Genomic DNA, 15648 nt, shown 5'->3' on the forward strand with positions numbered 1-15648 from the left:
GCTCGCATTTCCTTACTGAAGAAGAAACTGGAAGCAGGTTTAACGAGAAAATCGGTGTCCTCTGGTGTCCGTACATTGAATACAGGACAGTAGTACATGTTGGAAGTGGGAAAACCCTTTTTTCCTTTTTCTTTCGTTGAGTAGTACGATGGAAGAGGAAGTGAGTGAGCTAGTTTGGCGTTGAAAAGGATGTCTTCCGGTATGCACTTGGCTAGATATTACCTTTTTTCCATTATTTGCCAAATAAGAAGGAAATGTAAGAAATAGGAAGTCCGAACATATAGCCATCTGCTTCTTATTTATTATACGTATTTAATCTAATTTATAGTGTTGGATACAGTGTATGCATGTTACTTTTTAAAAAGACAAAATCTGAACGTTTAGTTTTTAATTTTTACTTAAAGAAATCACATTTGTGCACATTTATGTCAAAATAAACAATATCTTTTATCGTAAAAGCAAAAAATTAAAATTTTTCATTGTTGGCAATCTGATTAATAGAAAAACTCTGATTGGAGAGTCCATTGTACGTCCACCATAATAGATTGTGGGTCCATAATTCAAATGTTCACTGGCGGCATTTCTGAATTAATTCTTTTGAATCGGTTTCTCTTCATATGAGTAACCCGGTTCTTAGATCTGATAGTTTGCCAATACTCCACTGACCTTTTATTAGCATCGTTTCAAAAAGCTGGCCAATGTAGACATCTGGAAGAAGAATATTATGATAAAAGTTTCGCATAATTATCGAAATAATGTATTTTTTTTTTTTTTAAGTATTATTACTTACCTTTGTAACGTGAAGTAATCCATACGGAGTGTGGTCAATGAATGATATGATAAAGCCACACTACTTTGCCGTTTTGGATGTTTCCTGAAAATGAACGAACGTTTTACTTTTATGTTTTTGAATTAAAAATAAAATACTCAAAAATTTTAGCAGCTTTTTTCGAAAAATCACTGTTCAGTAAAATGATACTGTTCCCAATTCCACAGTTCGGTTAAGGACAGGATAGGGGGAGGGTCTCCAACTAGGGGGGTGCCACAATAGATCCTTGGGGTGTCGCGGTGGCGTAGGCTGAATAGCCAATTCCCCCGGTAGAATCTATCTATCTATCTAAAATGATACTGCCGAGTTACGAGATTTTCGTAGTTGATGAGCATGATAGCGGTACTTTCCTTAGAGGCTGATAGAAGGAAGTAAAAATACTAGTAATACTTTTATTGTACAATTGTACAATCTAGAGAACATCGTTGGGAATTTTGAATAATCAAGGGAACACGAATAGATATGGGTCATAACCCGATTGGTATCAAATCTCTAACTAGCACTTTGGGAATAGGTCTATGAGACCTATCTCACTTAAACTCAACGACAGATTTAGCCCTAGTGTTAATCTGCCACCACACACACTGCCTGGATACATGTTTGGCAAAACTTGAAACTACAACATCGATCCTACGTAGTAACGCTACCCCTCTGGTAATGCCTGTAGAATTGAAACATGTGGGCCAACTGTTTTTGTTAAACTAAACACCCCAGTAGATATATATATATATATAAAAAAAAACAAGCGAGCAGCACATTACACTGCTATCCCTCTTATATCTCGTCTCCCATTACCTCACTTCTGTGACAAAACAATGGTTTTTGTCCTTCGCTTCATTACCGGAGGAAATTGTGATGCAAATTGAAATCAATGTAGCCCATCTAAAAAAGAATACAAATTGCGTACTTACAGACAATGGTAATCGATAGTAATGGAACAGAAAAAAAAAGATGGGAACAAGTTGAGAATATTGAGTTTTGGTACATGTAGAAGGAGGTAACAATTCTAGTTAAGATGGAATTACTTGATGTTTTCATTTAATGTGATAATATGATCATATTGGCCGTTTATAATGTAAAGTAATAGCCTATTTTTTCATGCAGCTTTACGTCCAACTACCAAATTAGGTGTCGTGTACGGAGGAGAATAGCAAACATACTTTACTGTAAATTTCCCATATTAAACATTAAATTAAATCCAAAGCCTAAGACCGGGAATAGAACCCAGTACCACAATACATATTAGCTTTACAGGTCTCGCCTCTAACCGCACGGCTACCGTGGCGCTTCAATGATACTTTGTATTTCAATGAACATACATCGTAATAAACTAAGGATTCAAGATTGGCTTTGGAATCGGTCAAATAAAAACAACAACTCGTCTCTTTGCCAACGTTTCGACAAATATATTTTCCTCTTCAGGGCCTGGATATTACAAATACACAAATACAAACAATTTAGAGAATCAGTAACATAGAAAATCAGTAAAAAAACTGAGTAAGTTTTCAATAATTATAAAGAATTTATTGTATTTTATTTTTATATTACTGTTTCTTCCTCATACTTACTACCTCATCCTCAAATCTTACCTAAAAGATCGATATTTCAGAGTCAACTGTGGAGCAGCAGACTCTGATATCCGTCTAGCTCGAGCTGGTGTTCCTCAGGGCAGTGTCCTAGGTCCTATTCTTTACTCCTTGTATACAGCAGACATACCTCAACATCCAAATACTATCCTCTCCACCTTTGCTGACGATACTGCTATCTTATCTCCACATTCCGATCCCCTTATCGCTACACGAACTCTACAAACACACATCAACCACTTACAGGACTGGCTTTTCAAATGGAGAATCAAAACCAACGTTACGAAGTCTAAGTTTATAGTATTTACTCTCAGACGGAAAATCCTACCTCCTGTCATCTTGAACCAAACTCCTATACCAGCTGTGGACAAAGTACGTTACCTTGGACTGCACCTAGACAAACGGTTGACATGGAATCCCCATACTAGACTGAAAAGACAAGAAACTAACCAACGCTACAAACTTCTCGCCAGACTACTTGACAAACGTTCGAAACTTAACCTACATAACAAAAGACTCTTATATCTAATGTTACTGCGACCCATTTGGTCATACGGCATCGAAGTATGGGGATCGACTAAGCGTTCCAACTCACTACGCCTCCAGACATTACAGTCAAAAATACTTCGAAAACTTCTTAACGCTCCGTTCTATGTATCTAACCTCACTATCCATAATGACCTCAAAATTCCTTTCATTACAGATCTTGCTAACACTCGTTTCTTCAAATTTCATTCCTCTACAGCAGCTCATCCTAACCCTCTCATAGATCACCTATCTTCCTCCACATTACCAGGTAATCCTCTAAGGAGATTGAAGAGAAGATGGCCTCGTGATCTTCTCTTATCTTAAGCACGTTACTGGAGTGGCACCACTGGGTGCCTTCTCCAATCATGATTTCCCGTTATTTCTTTTCCCTTTCACCGTATTTGCTTGTTGCAACAACTGTTGCAGTGGTAAATTGCAATAAAAGATCTAAAAAAAAAAAAAAAAAAAAATATTACTGTTTTTTTACTGATTTTCTGTGTTACTGAATTGTTTGTGTATTTGTAATATCCAGGTCCTGAAGAAGACAATATATTTGTCGAAACGTTGGCAAAGAGACGAGTTGTTGTTTTTATTTGACCGATTCCAAAGCCAATCTTGAATTCCTTAGTTCAATAATTTACGGTCACGAAGCCTATATATTCATACGTACTTCGTTATTTGTACTTCTTACATCAATGATCACTGATTGTGACAATCAAAATTGGAATTGTAATCAAAATTACAGCGATTGCGAAGGGCGAAGAAATAAATAGAGGCATGTTTTTTCTTCTGTTTTGTGTAACATTCGCATAAGTAAAAGAAGCAGGTAATTTATAAATCCGTAATGAAGAAAGCTTCCGCCTCGCATAAAACAGCGTTAAAAAGCATTTCTTAGGAGAAATCATTCAAATAAATGCTGTAGAATTATTTGTGCGCAATGATCAGACGAAGTTGAAAAAATAAATAAAAAATATCTGCAAAATGGCACTTCCAATGGCTGATTTTATCGAAAAGCTAATTTCCGGTTTTTTGTTAGCACCTATTCGTAAAGATCAAATTTGAATTTTATGGAAACTTCCGTTATATTGACTACCCACAGTAAAATGCCTACTCACTCACACAAGGAAAGAAGAAATAAAAGTGTTTGATATTAAACAGATAAATATAATATAACAGCAGTTTAACCTTTCAAGAAAAGATGACGTGACATACTAGGTAGACAACATTTCATATCAAAACTGGCTTTATAAAGCTGAACTTACGACAGGTGGATGATATATTTTATAACTGACAGTTGTAGAAATTAATCTCAGTAAAATAGAGTTACTTCTCCAATACGGTTCTTTTTGGTCTGCGGGGGAACGAGCAACATCATTCACTTCCTTGACAATCACGAAAAGATGGCCAGACACTAGTGTTATAGAATTAGGTTGCTAGCCGGAAAAGCTAGTACCTTAAATCTGGACCGATGCTAGGGGAGAGAACCTCTTGGACAGTCTTTGGAGATCAACATTGAAGGAAACCTGTTTGATACTGAAACGATGGTAATGATCCGACGCTGTTCCGCAGGAGCCACTGAAGGGAAACTCTCTGATTCTGACATGATTGCAATGACCCAACACGGTTCCGCAGGAGCCTTTTCCTAACACCTAACACCTGTAAGTGAAAACACAGTTCAGCTCCTGAAAACATAGCTTGTTTTTCTGATCTGATGTAAACCCCTTTTTACCAAAGTATTCGCAAATACCCTCATAGCAAAATACACGTATAGAATAGAATAGATAAACTTTATTTAACAATTGAAGGTATATACATATGTACATGAGGAGTGTCAGTATAAATACTGTAACCTCCACCTAATTACATAAATTGTTACAGAATATAAAAGTAAGTAATGAGAGGAAAAACAATGAAAAACCCTCAGCCTCTAAGAAAAGTTTTACTTCAGCGAGTCCTTAACTCTCCTGTGCCTGTACACCGTGTCCAAACTATAGTCCCCTATTTGTCTGTAGAGGTGATTGTGACTTGATTCACATTTACTGAAGAAACCAGTAGCGAGGTACTTGATGTAGTGTTCTACATAGTCCATGCTGGTGTTAGAGAGTAAGTCTATAATACGGTCTGTAGCGGAGAGAAGTTGTCACAAGCCTGAGGAATTTATTTTGGACGATCTACAGCGAGGCGATATTAATACACATATTTTGAATAACATGAACCTTGCCTGAAAACGGGGTGTTCCATTTCTTAAGAAGCATCTTTTGCTTCTATATTCGGCTTAAGAATTTTTCAAAATTGATTTACAAAATTAAAATCCCTAGGGGACCCAGAAGATTAAACTGATTTTTGGAAAATGACGGAGTACTAGGGGCTTGCTCCACCTCTGTGGCGGGTTGACCCGGTATTGCAGTAAAAATTAAAATAGTTGAAAATAACCAAGTTTTGCCTTAAAAAGAATCTTTCGTCAATGTTAAATTAATTTAGCACAAAACGTACTTTCATGGCTCGGCCGCCATATTGGGATGGGAACTTAAAGGGAGCTGTCCAAATTGGATTAATGCTGTTTATTTTGGCCAGTTCCATCCGTGCTGATGGTACAGTGTCACCCCGGTTAATCCAGCTTCCGCTCCTGCCGATCTGTACCTCTCATCGCCGCCCCTCAATGGTTGCCTCCAGCCAGCTAATTAGATTCCATTTATTTATTTTATCTTCGAACGGCCAGGTTGATTGCAGTGCACCCTTCATCCATTGTCTCCACCAGCATATTCCTACATATTGACCACACCCCAAAAATTCATTCCAATAGTAATGATGGACAAATGGTAAATTGGATCGAAACACAATTTCACTCACTCTCTAAATGTAAAATCATGTCGCTTATTTATTTTGTATATTTTATCTCTTTCGTTTGCCTCTCTTAGGTGGAAGAAGTGCGATCGAGCTATATTTCACTTAATTAATTAATGTTTACACCTGTCAGTGGTCAGCATAACTCAAAAACGGATAATCGTAGATAGTTCAAATGTGATAATTCGTTTAGATGCCAGCAGAGAATCGTGTGGTAAGATTATCGTGCAACTTTACCGATGAAACGATTTTTCAGTCTTGGAGTTTTTCTCAAAATAGCGATAATAATATTACAAATCAAATTATTGCAAATAGACAATCAATAAAAAATAATTAAATTAAATAATCGATATCCGGTTAGGAGTTAAAGTAACAAATTAAAATTAGTAATTTTTAGTATTCTTGCTGTTCCCATGGTAACTCTGTTAAACCGCTTAAAATGAGCACATAGAAGTGTATGTTTTCATTTTGATATTTACCAGACGATTCTAACCATATACAGAGAACTCCACAGCAGAGTTGACACAGAATGGTGGCAAAGCTCTTTAACGGCAGTAGAAGGTCAAATGTAAAGGCAGTAGAGATCTCAACCCCAAGTAAAGCAGCTTATGTACGTACATATAAAACCACTTTTCAAACAAGATTTCCAGAGACATGCGCTTTGCTCAATATATAGTACTTTGATAATGTTGTTGTACTCATAAATAAAGGCAATTTAAAAATCGGGAATTTTCTCGATTCCAAAAAACAAAAAAAGGGAACTGAGATCAAGCAAATTTTCGATGACTGAATTTTGAGGTTGATTTAGCTATTAATTAGTTGTAGGCGCTGGAGGCCTACAGGGAGGCGGTGAATGACCCAGAGAAAGCTGAGGGAATGTTGAAACGGTCTAGGGAGGCGATGGCTGATTTGTGTTTTTCTAATATTTTAAACTGAAATCAAAACCTTCCTACTACTATCGATTATTTAGTTGTTTTTTGTTTCGTTTTTTGGTTAATTTTGACTACAAAAGCCAATCCTGCGATTGTACTCTGGATTGAGGTCGATGTTCAACGATTTTTTGATAGCAATCCCATCGCCGTATCTCTTTGAATGTGGATTTAATGATGAGGCAATGCTGCTAACTAGAAAGAGAAATCGTTTACATGGTACCAAACGCGGGTGACTTGCGGCTGTTTTTTGAGTAAATTCGAGCCTGATATTAACCAAACTTGTTAAAAATCATCTGATTCATCCTTCTTCACATTAGATTAGTTTGAAAATTGAAATTAGAATGTTTTGTTTTAATTTGAATAAAAGTATTTCTAAATATTATTTATAAAGTTTCATTTTATTGCTCTCATTAGAACAGTCTCATTTAAAATTTAAGTTCGAACTCAGAAACCGGATAAGACTCATATGGTGCGCTATAATTAAATTAAAGTAATGATTCCTATTATGATTTTTAAGATGTGGTAAAGTTAAAAATTTTTGGGGGCGCTAGATTGATTTTTTTTTTTTGGCGCATCCACAGCTGAGGTTATTAGCGCCCGGAGCTTTTTCCAGTGCACTGCCGGCCTCCGGACAGTGTCCTCTCGTTACAGACAACACTGTCCATCACCGGACAGTGAGCTGTAAGAAGCTCCTAGGAAGAGAAAATCTAAGGGTCAACTGCTGGGATTCGAACCCGGGACCTCCGCGTGGGAGTCCAGTATGCTAACCTTATAGCTAATCCGTTCCCTAATAGATAGATTCTCAAAATGGGGCGGCAGACGAAATAAGTTTGAGAACCTCTGGTATATGATTGAAGCTCTCAATCCGTCTCTTTGCCAACGTTTCGACAAATATATTGTCTTCTTCAGTGCGTGGCTATGCGGAATGGTTGAGTTACAGAAACTGGCAAACGTTGACGAAAAAAAGACGAGTTTTTTTTATTTGACCGATTCTTCGCCAATCTTGAATCTTTAGTTTAATAATTTACGGTCACGAAGCTCAATGTTTTATAGAAAAGAATCTTCAAGTTGAAGTTAACAAAATTTGTTTACTCCTAGAACTGTTAATACTCTTGATAGTGTTCACGATAAAGATACAATCGTCAGCTACCTCATTTTTTTGTTTTCAGTAAACAGGTAATAAATGCAGTTAAATAAATAAAATGTAAGTGCAATATAATCAGGGTGTACAATAGTAGCACCCTTTACACCTGATTTAATTAAAACTTGTTTGTACAGTTCTGCCAATTTACATATCTGGGAAAGCGGCTGGTGCTTAGAACAAAGGAAGTTAGTTGGCAATGCTGGGAGGGGTGCATATAAAGAGGTTTCTTACAAAGAGGAAAATGAAGAGTTGGTAATATACTGTCTGGAGCAAGGGTAGGTCCAGCTTTAATAAATTCACCATACTTAACCTTAGCTGGATGAATATACTCGTACTTAGAAAATAAAATAGAACCAGTTTTCCCTTTTTTTACTCATAATTATTCTAGAGCTTTTTATAGCGCAACCATATCATCCCGGAAGTGTTTTTTATTACCTGGTTATAAAATATGGAATAATCATTACAATTTGGCGCTAATAGCCAGCAGCTTATTCCGCCAAAATAAAGAAAACTGGAGTATCATTAATCTCTCATTTGATCCATATTAATATTATGCAGGCGATTAAAACTATAAAATAAACTGTATTGGCAGTTAAAGGGAAACCTAAACTAAAACTTCCCTTCCATTACAAAAATGTTCCCAATTAAATCGAAAAGTTATAAAAACGATGAAATTCTAGGCTTATTATATAGGCTAGTTGCTAGGCTTATATTACAGCCTTTTTTCGTACCCCTCCTCACCCCAAAAAACAAAATTAACCACTGCGCATTACTTAGATCAAAGATGGATGGACAGTGGCTGGATTATAAACAGGAACTGGGGAGCCAGAATTCAAGAGAAGCCTTGTATTAAGATCATATGTAGACTCCGATGAAATTCCGCTTTCTTACAGAAATCCCTAATTTTGTAGCAGAGTTCTAGAGTTTTGCTCCAAAAATTATAAAAAGCCACCACTTCTTGAACAAAGATATAACAAAACTGTAAAGGTAACTATTTTGGCTAATTTGGCTACCATTAAACAAAAAATCTGGAATCCCGAATATGGATTTACAACTTCGCAAATGTTCTTAAATAAGCTAAAAACGAGAGAGGCACCATGCTTAACTCCATATTTTTTATTAATAGCCCTACATTAAGTGCCTAGAAAATGCGAAATTTGGGAACTTGTTATGGCGTAAAACAGGGGTGTCAATTAAAACACGGGCCAATTGGTGCTACAGGCAAGATTCACGCGGGCCACATCACTTTTACAAATCTTGTTAAATTTATATTCTGAGGTAAGGATTCTAGAATATGGATAGAATAAATTAAAACACTATATAATTGTATTTATAAAACGAAAATTATTCTTTTTTACCTCGAAACTTGGCCAGCGATTTTCTCTTACAAGTTTTGCTGTATCTGGATTCAAAGACTGAGAACGTAAGAATATATTTTGGGGAATTCCAACTTCTTTTTGTCTTTTAAAACCGAATCATTCTTGAATTTCACTTAGAGTGGCAGACAAATCGCTACCAAATATCGCACAAAACTGAGTCAGCGTGTTTATACACGTCCGCAGGCCTTCAGGTAAGACACTGGGCCACGTGGTATACTCGTCTTCAGTAGCTAAAGGGTTAACGAGGGAGGGAATTACAGGGTACGGTATTGCCTTGATGCCCCTAGGCGATATTTTCTTCATAACAATTTTCTTCTATTTTCATTCTATTTCAGAACATCGTGGGGCCACAAAAAAATTACCTCGGGGGCCGCCAGTTTGACACCCTCTGGTGTAACAGAAGTAAATGATCATTCACCTTTTCATTTGGCCTGTAACAGCCTCGGGTCATTTGCAACTGACACAGTTCCCTGCTATCCAAGAAAAGAGATTTTTACAAAAATAATTCAAGAATCAGATGATTTTGGATACGACAAGAATTGCCAGCAGGTTCCTTAATGGGTTCCATAAGAAGTGTTTTGGATAGAAACTCGCTTGCTAGGGTGCAATTCCCTCTGACAGTAGAATATCGTGAAGAGAGAGAAAGGCGAGAAATCAAATAATATAAAATCTATAAAATGATTCAGAAAATCTTGGCAATAAGTTTTAACGTTTGTTGTAGAATTTTATTTGTAGTACGGCAAAGTAACATAACGGACTTCACTTTAAGTAAGTCTAGAAGCTTATCTAATTAACTTGGTGAAATTAATGAGATGGAAGCTGTTAGTCGTTTGGGAGCTCTTCTTTTTATAATGAAAATGGCCTCCGGGCTATAGTCTCTCGGACGACAATAATCACATAAACCACCGAGAAATTGCTCCCATTACTTCTTCTTTTTTTACACAAACCATAAAGGAGAATGGTAGTCATGGTAACGAGATTTAAACTGGACTAAAAAAAAAAAGTAATACTCTTTAGAATTCACAAATGGAAATTAATTATTTAAATATTTTACACGAATTAATATCCAATATTGCGTTATGTATTTTTTAAATTATTCTCGTTCAGTACCATTTCCGGTTCCGGGAAGTTATTTTTTGAGAAGAAGTAAATGCATTTAGATTCATTTTCTAAATTATTTGTAACTACGTCACGTTTATAGAAATAATGTAGCCAATATGACCTCTTTTAGATACGAAGTAAACCTAATAATTGAAGAACCATCAAGTAATTTCTTTAAAATTGATTCTGTGAGACCTGTATGTCCATTCTGATGAGTATTTTGGTTCCGGATGTTAGGCATTCGAGGTAAAAGCATAATAAGAAGGCAGCCCAAGCTTGGCCCAAGAATACGAGCTCCAGAGGCTAGAGGCAAGGCACAAGTTCTACGATGATGATAAGGTATGATGTCTAAGGCTAGAAACAATTCGAGCGATCTTAGGTCTTTTGACGAGCCACTACTGACTGGATAAAAACATGCACTTCGCGCACCTTCTTATATATCAATTACTTTTAGAAATTGGGACACAGTTAATAAGTTAAAAAGATTCAACAATAATCTAATTAGAAAGGATGTTGAATCTCTGTTAAACGCTAGATTTAACTCTTTCCTTAGGAATATTAGCAGTTTTGGTTTAGGTGAACATTACGTTCACTTTAAATGTCACATCGATATCATCAGAGTTGCCAGTCAATTAAGATTAACATCTGAGAAGAAGCCTCAACTGTATATCTTATAAATTTTATACGGTTTATAAATTTAATACTGATTTCCCCTGCCCGTTATGCGAGATGATCTAATTCATTTCCTAATTATCTGCCCGATATTAGATGTCTTAAGATCCAAGTATCTACATATGCACAACTTTTCCTCCTGTATTCAACCTAAAATTGTGTTGGAGAGTCTCTTATGTTTCGACTCGGTAGACAAAGTAAAATATATGTACTTTTTTATAATTAACTCTGTAAAAATTATAAATTTGTTTCGTAAAAGTGAATTTATTTTTGTTCTCTTTCTTTTCCTTTTTCCATGTATTTTATCCGTGTAAAGGCACGGGTCAACCCCTTGCTACAATTCTACATTATAAGCAGTTACAATAGATAATAAGTTAACAAAATTACAATTACAGCTGAGAAAAGTGCGTGGAAATAAATAAAACACGAGAATAATGTAAATAAATGTAATTTTGAAGTCACGAAATTTGATACTAGGAATTTATAGCACGCACTATTTACCAAGATCGAAGTTCTGACTGGAGAGCATTGTCCATTACAGGGGAAAAAAGCATTCTTCAGCTGGCTAGGATATGGAAAAACCCTTAATGAATTACACAATGAGACCCAAAAGAAACCCATAACGAGACCCCATACAAATTGAGAAATAATGTGCATTTTTCTTCTTCCGCTTGTCATGCAACATCGCTGTTCTGCTGTTCAATGATAAATAACCTCCTTCTATACTCCAATTTACTTCTTATTCTTCTATACATGAAGACGATGAAATCTCTTAATTTATTTATACTAATCGGGCCAGTTTTTGATTATAGTATATTACTGACTCTGTTAATGATAATTACTATAGGCAAAGAGCTGCTCTTTGTAGTATCCTACTACTTCTTCTATTTGTGGACGGATAATGGAGAGTTTTTTTCTCTCTCCGGAAGTGCAATTATCTCAAATGGGATCTTTGTCCACCTTGTCTTCTCCATGTGAGTCACAGAGATGGAGAAGAAAGAAATGAAAAAACAAAGTAATTGTAAAAGTAGTTAGCCTTTAATTCAAAAGTACTTTGGTGAAATTAAATTTTCTTTTTCCCATACCGGAATTAAACAATTTCCTTAAAATTAATTAAGAATGTCGTCAATTATTTATCTTTAATATACTAATGGACTCATATTCAAGAAATGAATGCATGGAACTTAAAGGAAGTGAACTGAAATTCATCTGTTAGATTGCAAAGAAATACTCGTAGGTGTGAAATATTACAACATTTGAATTTAAAGAAATGTTGAAATGGAATAACACTGCTGCTTATTGGGCAGCAAAAGATGGTTGCCGATTTTACAGAAGATACGAAATGCTTTGCCCCAAGTTTTTACCCCTAATTTGACAGTGACAATGTTGAGGGTTTTAAAAATAAGAATTGAGGAAGGAAGGGCAAATCTGGCGATGTTACCTCACCGCTAACTGCTTCTAGGAACAGGACTAGAAAGACGATATATAAGGACTAATTTAATAGCCAGTACTGAGGGAATCCTCAATCTCACGGCTCTCCATGTTGCTGAACTGGCAAAGGGTGTCCTCTTCAGAATATCTAGGAGGAAAAGAAAGTATTCGGCGCTAGGGAGCAAGGATATACACCAGACTTATGCTCCTCCCTCCTTTCGCAGCACTTCCTTAGTCTACTCTATGGCGCCCTCTGATCTCTTGGCTAGAACAGGAGTAGTAGTGTCGTAAAAAGAGCCTCCGAGTTACCGGGTGATTCTTCGAAGTAGTTAACGCAGGCTTTAAAGTTTGTTGGACGATGAAAGAGTACAAACCTATCTTTTGAAAGCAAAAGATGTTAAGCTTTTTTAAGCATAGAAATGGTCATCCCAATTCTCTTATCTTATTCTAGAGCAAGGGTCCCCCAAACTTTTTATACAGGGAGCCAGTTTACTGTCTCTCAGACCGTTGGGAGGGCCGGACTACAGAAATAACAATGAACTAATCTCTATGCACACTGCACATATCTCATTTTAAAGTAAAGTAACACAACGGGAACAAATACAATATTTAAAATAAAGAACAAGTAAATTTAAATCACCAAACTGCCCAGTATTTCTGTGGGAATTATGGACCTACTTTTGGCTAATGAGATGGTCAATGCCCGCTTTAGTTATAGTGCTTTGCCTTTCTTCCTACTTGTGCTGTTATTTCACACTGCTACCGGAGCCATGACGCGTGCATCCCGCGACATCAGAAGCAGTACTGTACGTGAGCGACACCGCCACATACCACCAATGAAAGAGCTACCCTTCCTGAAGTGTGGCGGGGGCCGGATAAGTGGCCTCAAGGAGTCGCATGTGGCCCCAGGGCCGTAATTTGGGGACCCCTGTTCTAGAGCATCTCTAAAAGCCTGGGCAGAATATGCCCTTCCTTTTGTGATTACGAAATGAATCTGGCGCCAGAGAACGGATATCTCGATCTTCCGTCTCCTAGATCCTTGGCATTTTCCGCAGAGTGCTCTCTAAAGTACCATTTCAGAATAATGTACCGCATTATGTCTTACATATAATGCTAATAATAACAATAACAGAATTGTTGCTTAAACTCTGAATTTAAGAAACTTCCGCAACCTAATGCATCGCGTTACTGAATGAATTTATCAGAGGCCATTTTGCAAATGCCACCTAAATTGTCGCTAAACTTCTAAATTGCATAATGTAGATTTATTTTGAATTATTTTTCTACTAAAAAGTTTTCTTTACGTAAGCATTTTGAGATAGGAGAAGGGGTAGGTTCCTCCTAAACTGAATCTAGATAATGTTTAAAAATAATTAAATATTTGAAACAATAATACAAGATGAAACCTCGACAATTAGTAGTAAAAGTAATTCGTGTGAGTGGCCAATAAATTTTAACCAAAAAAATAAATTTTAACCATCACAAAGTCTTTATAAATTGGCAATAACTTTATTGATCGAAAAAAAGAGGCAAGATCTATTTGGCTACTCGTAGTAACATAACTCGGGGCTTATCATTTGTTTCCACCTAAATTAGGTAATTGGATGAGCGAAACGAGGCATATAATGGTGAACTGGCTCCATCTTCATTAGCTGTAAGAAGAGAAGAACAGGAAGCCGGTGAAATAATTGGATGCTGTGATCATCAATAACAAAAGGAAACTAAATCATATCAACAGTAATGCTACAATTATATGAAGGGATGTAGAACAAAATAATTCTAATTTGATGTTCAATCTAATCAGTGGCAATTATTTTCTTACATCTTAGTAAAACTACTTTGTGTAAGTTAATAATTAATTAAAATTTCGTAAACCTGCTATTGGCTGGACCATCTCATTAAGGAAATCCAATAATTTGAAGGAGACAGAAAAAAAAAACAGAAATTAATTTATTTTTTGATATAATTATATACGACGTGGTAAATCGTCTAATTCGCTTTAATTAAAATAAAAAGTGAATTTAGAAACCCAATTTCAGGATTTTGTAATGAATTCCATCTTGAAAAAGGGCTTGGAAATTAATTGGTAATCCACTTGCAAGACTGCTAGTCATGATTAGCTTCTATATAATAATGTCTCGTCCAATGAGAGTGCTCAGGTATAATTTGAAATTAATTTGCAATTTTAAAATGAATTAAGCCTAGGAAAAGGACCCTGAATTTATTGGAAAATTTCTAATTAAAAAGTAATAAGGGGAAACAATTATAATTAATTATTGAAGGCATTTAATCAATATGGCAAAATTAGAGTTTTAATTTAAATTACGAGGGTCGTTTGAAAAGTCCGTGCAAAAATAAAAACTACTTAATTTTTTGGGGTAAACCTTTTTTATTTTTCAACATAGTCTCCTTTTAGGCTTATACACTTCGTCCAACGCTGCTCTAGTTTGTTGATCCCTTCCGAATAATAGGATTTGTCCAAGTCTGAAAAATAGCCATTCGTTTCTGCAATCACCTCCTCGTTTGAATAAAATCTTTTTCCCGCCAGCCATTTCTTCATATTGGGGAACAAATAGTAGTCCGAGGGAGCCAAGTCTGGAGAATAGGGGGGATGTGAAACGAGTTGGAACCCTATTTCCATTAATTTTGCGACCACAACTGCTGAGGTGTGAGCTGGTGCGTTGTCGTGATGGAAAAGAACTTTTTTGTGGGCCAATCGTGGGCGTTTTTCTTGCAGCTCGGTTTTCAAACGGTCCAATAACGATGAATAATATGCACCTGGAATAGTTTTACCCTTTTCCAGATAGTCGATGAGGATTATTCCTTGCGAATCCCAAAAGACAGTCGCCATAATCTTTCCGGCCGAAGGAACGGTCTTCGCCTTTTTTGGCGCAGATTCCCCCTTGGTAACCCATTGTTTAGATTTTTCTTTGGTCTCAGGAATGTAGTGATGTATCCATGTTTCATCCACAGTGACGAAACGACGCTTAAAGTCCTGCGGATTCTTCTGGAACAGCTGCAAACCGTCCTTGCAACACTTTACACGATTTCGTTTTTGGTCAAGCGTGAGCAATCGCGGCACCCATCTTGCGGATAGCTTTGTCATGTCCAAATGTTGATGCAAAATATTATGTACCCGTTCATTCGAGATGCCCACAGCACTAGCAATCTCACGCACCTTCACTCTTCTGTCATTCATCAC

The 15648-nt window shown here is 36.4% G+C and overlaps 1 long non-coding RNA gene across 4 annotated transcripts in view; it reads right to left on the minus strand.

Moving 5' to 3' along the window:
- Positions 1–289: 289 nt before the first annotated feature.
- The window catches only part of LOC141447924 (uncharacterized), a 108284-nt gene continuing 92925 nt past the window's right edge, over positions 290–15648 (minus strand). For all 4 annotated transcript variants that reach the window (XR_012454685.1, XR_012454687.1, XR_012454686.1 and 1 more), the window contains 2 exons: positions 791–874; positions 290–708 (listed from right to left, as the gene is read on the minus strand). This is a non-coding gene — a long non-coding RNA (uncharacterized lncRNA). The remainder of the gene's footprint in view (positions 709–790; positions 875–15648) is intronic.

Source organism: Rhodnius prolixus, unplaced genomic scaffold, assembly GCF_049639745.1.
Source record: "Rhodnius prolixus isolate KJV_2025 unplaced genomic scaffold, Rpr scaffold_13, whole genome shotgun sequence".
NCBI lineage: Eukaryota > Metazoa > Arthropoda > Insecta > Hemiptera > Reduviidae > Rhodnius > Rhodnius prolixus.